The following is a 6,842-nucleotide window of genomic DNA, read 5'->3' as shown; positions in this document are numbered from 1 at the left end:
GGGATTAAGTGACTCACCTAAGGTCACACAGCTAGTAAGTGTCATGTGTCTGAGGCTGAATTTGAACTCATATACTCCTGACTCCATAGCCAGTTCTCTATCCACTATGCCACCTAGCTGCCCACAAGATCTGTGCTTCTTTTTTTTTTTTGGCTATGCAATAGGGGTAAGTGACTTGCCCAGGGTCACACAGCTAGTAAGTGTCAAGTGTCTGAGGCCAGATTTAAACTTAGGTCCTCTTGACTCCAAGGCTGGTGCTCTATCCACTGCACCACCTAGCTGTCCTCTAAAGGTCTTTTTGCTAGTGCTAAGACAGGACTTTGTTTCTTGGCACATACTTGTATCTTGGTCACAGTCCTGGGTGGCAATCCCAGGGTGAGGAGGAACACTAGCACAGCAGAGTTCATGGCCACAGTAGAGGAGGAGACACTCCTCACAGTTTTAGGGTAGAAAAGAGTGCTTGTGGTCACACATAGACCAGATAATATGCCAGGAGAGTAGTAAACACCTCTCCTTAGATCATACCACCTTGGAAGAGCTGGGAACTTAGAGGTTCCTAGAATTGTCTCTGAAAACAGCTGCATAAAACCCTTGAAGCTTGGGAAAGTTTGCCCTCCACCCTAGAAGCAGAACCCTACCTAAAGAAATAGTTAATAGAAGAGCTCAAAAAGGATTTTGAAAATGGAGGAAGAGAAGTAGAGGAAAAATTGGGAAGGTAAATGAAAGCGAGGCAAGAAAATAATGAACAACAATTCAACAAGTTAGTAAAGGAAAAATAAAAAAATACTGAGGAAAATAATACTTTAAAAAGCAGACTAGGCCAAATGGTAAAAGAGGTCCAAAAAGCGAAAGAGGAGAAGAATTCCTTAATAAGCAGAATTGGACAAATGGAAAAAAAGGAGTGTAAAAGCTCACTGAAGAAAATACTTCCTTAAAAATTAGAATGCGGCAAATGGGAGCTAATGACTTTATGTGAAATCAAGAAATTATAAAACAAAAGCAAAAGAACAACAAAAAAAGAAGGCATTATGAAATATCTCATTGGAAAAACAATTGACTTGGAAAATAGATTCAGGAGAGATAATTTAAAATTATTGAACTGTCTAAAAGCCATGATCAAAAAAAGAGTCTGGACATAATCTTTCAAGAAATTAATGAGGAAAACTACCCTGGTAAAATAGGAATTAAAAGAATCCACCGATCACCTCCTGAAAGAGACCCCAAAATGTTAACTTCCAGGAATATTATAGCCAAATTCCAGACTTCCCAGGTCAAGGAGAAGATATTGCAAGCAGCCAGAAAGAAATAATTCTCGTATCATGGAGCCACAATCAGGATAACACAAGATTTAGCAGCTTCTACATTAAAGGATTGGAGGGCTTGGAATATGAAATTATGAAGGGCGAAGAAGCTAGGATTACAACCAAGAATCACCTACTCAGCAAAATTGAGTGTAATCCATGTGGGGAAGAAAGGAAATTCGATGAGAGAGAAGAATTTCAAGAATCCCTGAGAAAAGACTAGAGCTGAATAGAAAATTTGACTTTCAAATACAAGATTCAAGTAAAGCATGAAACCGTAAAGAGGAAAGAGAAATCATAAGGGACTTATTAAAGTTAAACTGTTTATATTTCTATAAGGGTAAATGCTATTTGTAACTCATATGACCTTTCTCATTATTAGAGTAGTTAGAAGGAATATGTATAGATAGAAGGCACAGGTGTGAGTTGAATATGAAAAGATTATTCGGGAGAAAAGATGGACATTCAATGAAATAGGAGAATATCAAACTTTCTTGATGAAAAGACCAGAACTGAACAGAAAATTTGATTTTCAAATACAAGACTGAAGAAAAGCAAAATTAGGTAAACAGGAAAGGAAAAAAACCACATTATTTAAGATTGAAACTGTTTTCCCTACATAGGAAGATGATAGTTGTAATTCTTGAGAACTGTTTCTCTATTTGAGCTGTTAGAAGGAGTATACATAGAAAGAGGGCATGGGATATAAGTTGACTTTGATGTAATGATATAAAATAATTAAGGGGGTAAAAAAAGGGATTATACTGGGAGAAGAGGAAAGGGAGAGGCAGAATAGGGTGAATTACATTACATGAAGAGGTACGAAAGACCTATTATGGTAGAGAGAAGGAAGTGAGGGGGTGAGCATTGTTTGAACCTTACACTCATCGGATTTGGCTCAAAGAGAGAATAATATACATACTCAGTTGGGTATAGAAATTTATCTTACCCTATAAGGAAGTCGGAGGTGAAAGGGCAAAGTAAAGGGAAAGAGGGGTTGATAGAAGGGAGTGCAGAAGTTGAGGGGGAAGGAGAAAGTAAAGGGAGGCTAAGGGAGGGAAGATTGAGGGAAGTGTTGTTCAAAAGCAAAACTGTTGTGAGGAGGGATAGGGTGAAAGGAGAGAGAAGAGTATAAATGAGAAGAAAATAAGATGGAGAGAAACATATAGTTAGTCATAACTGTGAATGGGATGAACTCTTTATGGAAGAGTTATGGAAGTAGATAGCAGAGTGTATTAAATGCCAGAATCCTACAATATGTTATTCATAAGAAACACATTTGAAGCAAAGAGATACACACAGAGTAAAGGTAAAAGGCTAAATCAGAATATATTACGCTTCAGCTGAAGTAAAAAAAGCAGGCGTAACAATCCTGATCTCAGACAAAGCAAAAACAAAAATAAATCTAATTAAAAGATATAAGGAAGGTTGCAACATCTTGCTAAAAGGCACCATAGAGAATGAAATACTATCAATACTAAATATATATACACCAAATCATATAGTGTCCAGATTCTTAGAGGAGAAGCTCAGGGAGTTACAGGAAGAAATGGACAGCAAACCCATACTAGTGGGGGACTTCAACCTCCCCCTCTTAGATCTAGATAAATCTAACCACAAAATGAACAATAAACAAGTTTAGGAGGTGAATAGAATCTTAGAAATTTAGATATGATATACCTCTGGAACAAAATTGAATGGGGATAGAAAGGAATATGTCTTTTTCTCAGTGGTACATAGCACCTATACAAAAATTAACCATGTATTAAAGTATAAAAACTTTATAATCCAATGCAGAAAGGCAGAAATCTTAAATGTATCCTTTTCAGATCATGATGCAATAAAAATTATACGTAATAAAGGGCCATGGAAAGATAAGCTAAAAACTAATTGAAAGCTAAATAATCTAATCCTAAAATCTGAGTGGGTCAAACAATGAATCATAGAAACAATCAATAATTTCATCAAAGAGAAGGATGATAAAGAGACAGCATACCAAAACTTATAAGATGCGGCTGTAGCAGTTCTTAGTGGAAATTTTGTCTTTAAATGCTTACATGAATAAAGTAGAGAAAGAGGAGATCAATCAATTGGATACACAACTAAAAAAGTTGGGAAAAGAAAAAATTGAAAATACCTAATCAAATACCAAATTACAAATTCTGAAAATCAAAGGACTGATTAATGAAATTGAAAGTAAGAAAACTGTTAAACTAATAAATAATAGTAAGAGCTGGCTTTATGAAAAATCAATAAAAAAGGTAAACATTTCATTAATAAAAAAGAAAGAAGAAAACCAAATTACCAGTAACAATAATGAAAAGGATGAATTCACCATCAATGAAGAGAAAATTAAAGCAATTAGGAATGATTTGTCCAACTGTATGCCAATAAATCTGACAATCTAAGTGAAATGAATATTTACAAAAATATGAATTGCCCAGATTAATGTAAGAGAAAGTAAAATGCTCAAATAACCCCATTTTAGAAGAAGAAATTGAGCACGCCATCAATGAAATGTGTAAGAAAAAAAATCTCTAAGGCCAGATGACTTTACTAATGAATGTCACCACATATTTAAAGAACAATGAATTCCAATATTATATAAACTGTTTGGAAAAATGGGTATAGAAGGAATCTTACCAAATTCCTTTTGTGAGACAAATATAGTGCTAATACTTAAACCAGGAAAAGCCAAAACAGAGAAAGAAAATTATAGACCCAGTTCCCTAGTGAATATTGATGGAAAAATGTTAAACAAAATACTAGAAAAAGTACAAAAATTTATCATGAGGTTAATACACTCTGACCAAGTGGGATCTATACCTGGAATATAGGGCTGATTCAATGTTAGGAAAGCCATCAGCATAGCTGACCATATGAACAACAAACCAGAAAGCATATGATTATCTCAACACATGCGGGAAAAGTTTTTGATAAAATACAGCACCCATTCCTATTAAAAAATATTAGAGAGCATAGAAATGAAAGGAGTTTTCCTTAAAATGATAAGCAGTATCTATCTAAAATCATTAGCAAACATTATATGTGATGGTTATAAGCTAGAGAAACATTCCCAAAAAGAGCAGGAGTGAAACAAGGATGTCTATTATCACCACTATTATTCATTATTGTACTAGAAATGTTAGCTATAGCAGTAAGAGAGGAAAAAGAAATTGAAGGAATTAGAATAGGCAATGAGGAAACAAAACTATCACTCTTTGCAGATGATATAATGGTATACTTAGAGAATCCTAAAGAATCAGTTAAAAACTACTTGAAACAATTAAAAACTTTAGCAAAGTTGCAGGCTATAAAATAAACCCACAAAAATTGCTGGCATTTCTTTATGTCACAAATAAGCCCAGCTGCAAGAAATAGAAAGAGAAATTCCTTTAAAAAATTGTGGACAATATAAAATATTTGGGAGTCTACTTGCCAAGACAAACACAGGAAATATATGAACAGAATTATAAAACACTTTTCATACAAATAAAGTCAGATCTAAACAATTAGAAAAATACTAATTGCTTATGGTTAGACCAAGCTAATATAATAAAAATGACAATTCTACCTAAATTAATTTACTTATTCAGTGCCATACCAAACTACCAAAAATTATTTTATATAGCTAGAAAAAATAGTAATAAAACTCATCAGAAAGAACAAAAACTCCAGAATATCAAGGATATTAATGAAAAGAAATACAAGGGAAGGTGGCCTAGCTGTACCAGATCTTAAATTGTATTATAAAATAAAAATCATCAAAACTACTTTCTACTGGCTAAGAAACAGAGTGGTGCATCAGTGGAATAGGTTAGGTACACAAAACACAATAGTCAATGACTATAGTAATCTACTATTTGATGAACCCAAAGACTCCAACTTCTAGGACAAGAAATTTGCAAAATGAGTAATTTAGATTATATTAAATTGAAAAGGTTTTGCACAAACAAAGCCAATGCAACCAAGATTAGGAGGAAAGTAGAAAACTGGGAAAGAATTTTTATAACCAGTATCTCTGTTAAGGGTCTCATTTCTAAAATATGAAGAGAACTGAGTCAAATTTATAAGAATAGAAGTCATTCCCTAATTGATAAGTGGTTGAAGGATATGAATAGGTAGTTTTTAGATGAAGAAATTAAAGCCATCTATAGTCATATGAAAAAATGCTCTAAATCACTTTTGAGGACTTGATTTCTATAGTTAATTTTTGTACTTCCTTTTCCAAGCTATTGACTCTCTCTTGCATCCTCTCATTTCTTTTCCCATTCTTTCTTCTATCTATTTCATTTGACTTTTAAAATTCTTCTTGAGCTCTTCTAAGAAGGCTTTTGGGTTTCAGATCATTTCATATTCCCTTTTGAGGTTCCAGATGTGGGTTTGTTGACAATGTTGTCTTCTTCAGAATTTCTGCCTTGAACTTCACTCTTCCCATAATAAGAATCTATCATACATTTCTTTTTGCTCATGGTGTTTGCTTATTTCCTGGCTTTTAAAGACATTGAGCTCTCCTGCTGGGGAGCAGAGGGAACTGAACCAAGCTTCTTGTTTTGGGAGCCTAGGGCCGAGTCACTGGCTTTGTGTGCTGGGGCCTCCAATGCTGGAAATTGGAGGCTGTAGGGTTCTAGCAGCTTACCTGGTATTGGTCTGGAATTGGCAACACTGGAACTCTAGGGGTAGGATTGGGTAGTGTGGCTGCTGGAAATTTCCTGCTCTCCAGGGCCTTTCCTTCCTTTCACTTTCTTCAGCTCCTTTCAAATGGATGTTGTAGGCTTGGGGCCCCCTGGAGTGCTGCTTCTCTTAGTTTTCCTAAGGCACTGGGAGAGCAGGTTACTGTAGAATGCCTAGGTATCTGGTGGGTTTCCAATGATTCCCCCACCCTTAGTGAGGCACTGAAGGGTCCATGTGTTGGTGTTTGCCTTCTCCACCACCTGGGCTTCAGGATCTCCTCTCGGTATGCTGAGGTGGGGCTATCCACTAGCTTGCTGGGATGCCTCCCATTCTGTACTGCTCCCCTTCCCCCATGGTATGAGGGACGTTTCCCTTTAATCCCATAAGCTACTTGGGCTACTGGACTGCTGCACCTCATCTTTCTTACAGTTAAGTAGTTCCAGAATTTTTCCTGGGGTGATATTTTCTGGGCTTTCCGAGGTTAATAAGGGAGGGCATTTGGGTTAAGGAAAGAATAGCATACACACTTGATTAGGTATGAAAATCTATCTTACCCTAAAGCAAAGTAGGGAGGAAGGGAATAAGAGAGGGAGGGATGATAGAAGGGAGGGCAGATTGAGGCAAGGTGTAATCAGAAGCAAACGCTTTTGAGGAGAGACAGGGACAATGGAGAGAATAGAATAAATGCAGAGCAGAATAGGATGGAGGGAAATATAGTTAGTCTTTTACAACATGACTATTATGGAAGTGTTTTCCATGACTACACATGTATAACCTGTATTGAATTGCTTGCCTTCTCAATGAGGATGGGTGGGGAGGCAGGAGGGGAGAGAATTTGGAACTCAAAGTTTTAAAAAGAAATGTTAA

This window comes from Phascolarctos cinereus, unplaced genomic scaffold, assembly GCF_003287225.1.
Source record: "Phascolarctos cinereus isolate Bilbo 61053 unplaced genomic scaffold, phaCin_HiC Scaffold_9;HRSCAF=440, whole genome shotgun sequence".
Lineage (NCBI taxonomy): Eukaryota > Metazoa > Chordata > Mammalia > Diprotodontia > Phascolarctidae > Phascolarctos > Phascolarctos cinereus.
Note: the sequence above shows the minus strand (reverse complement) of the source record.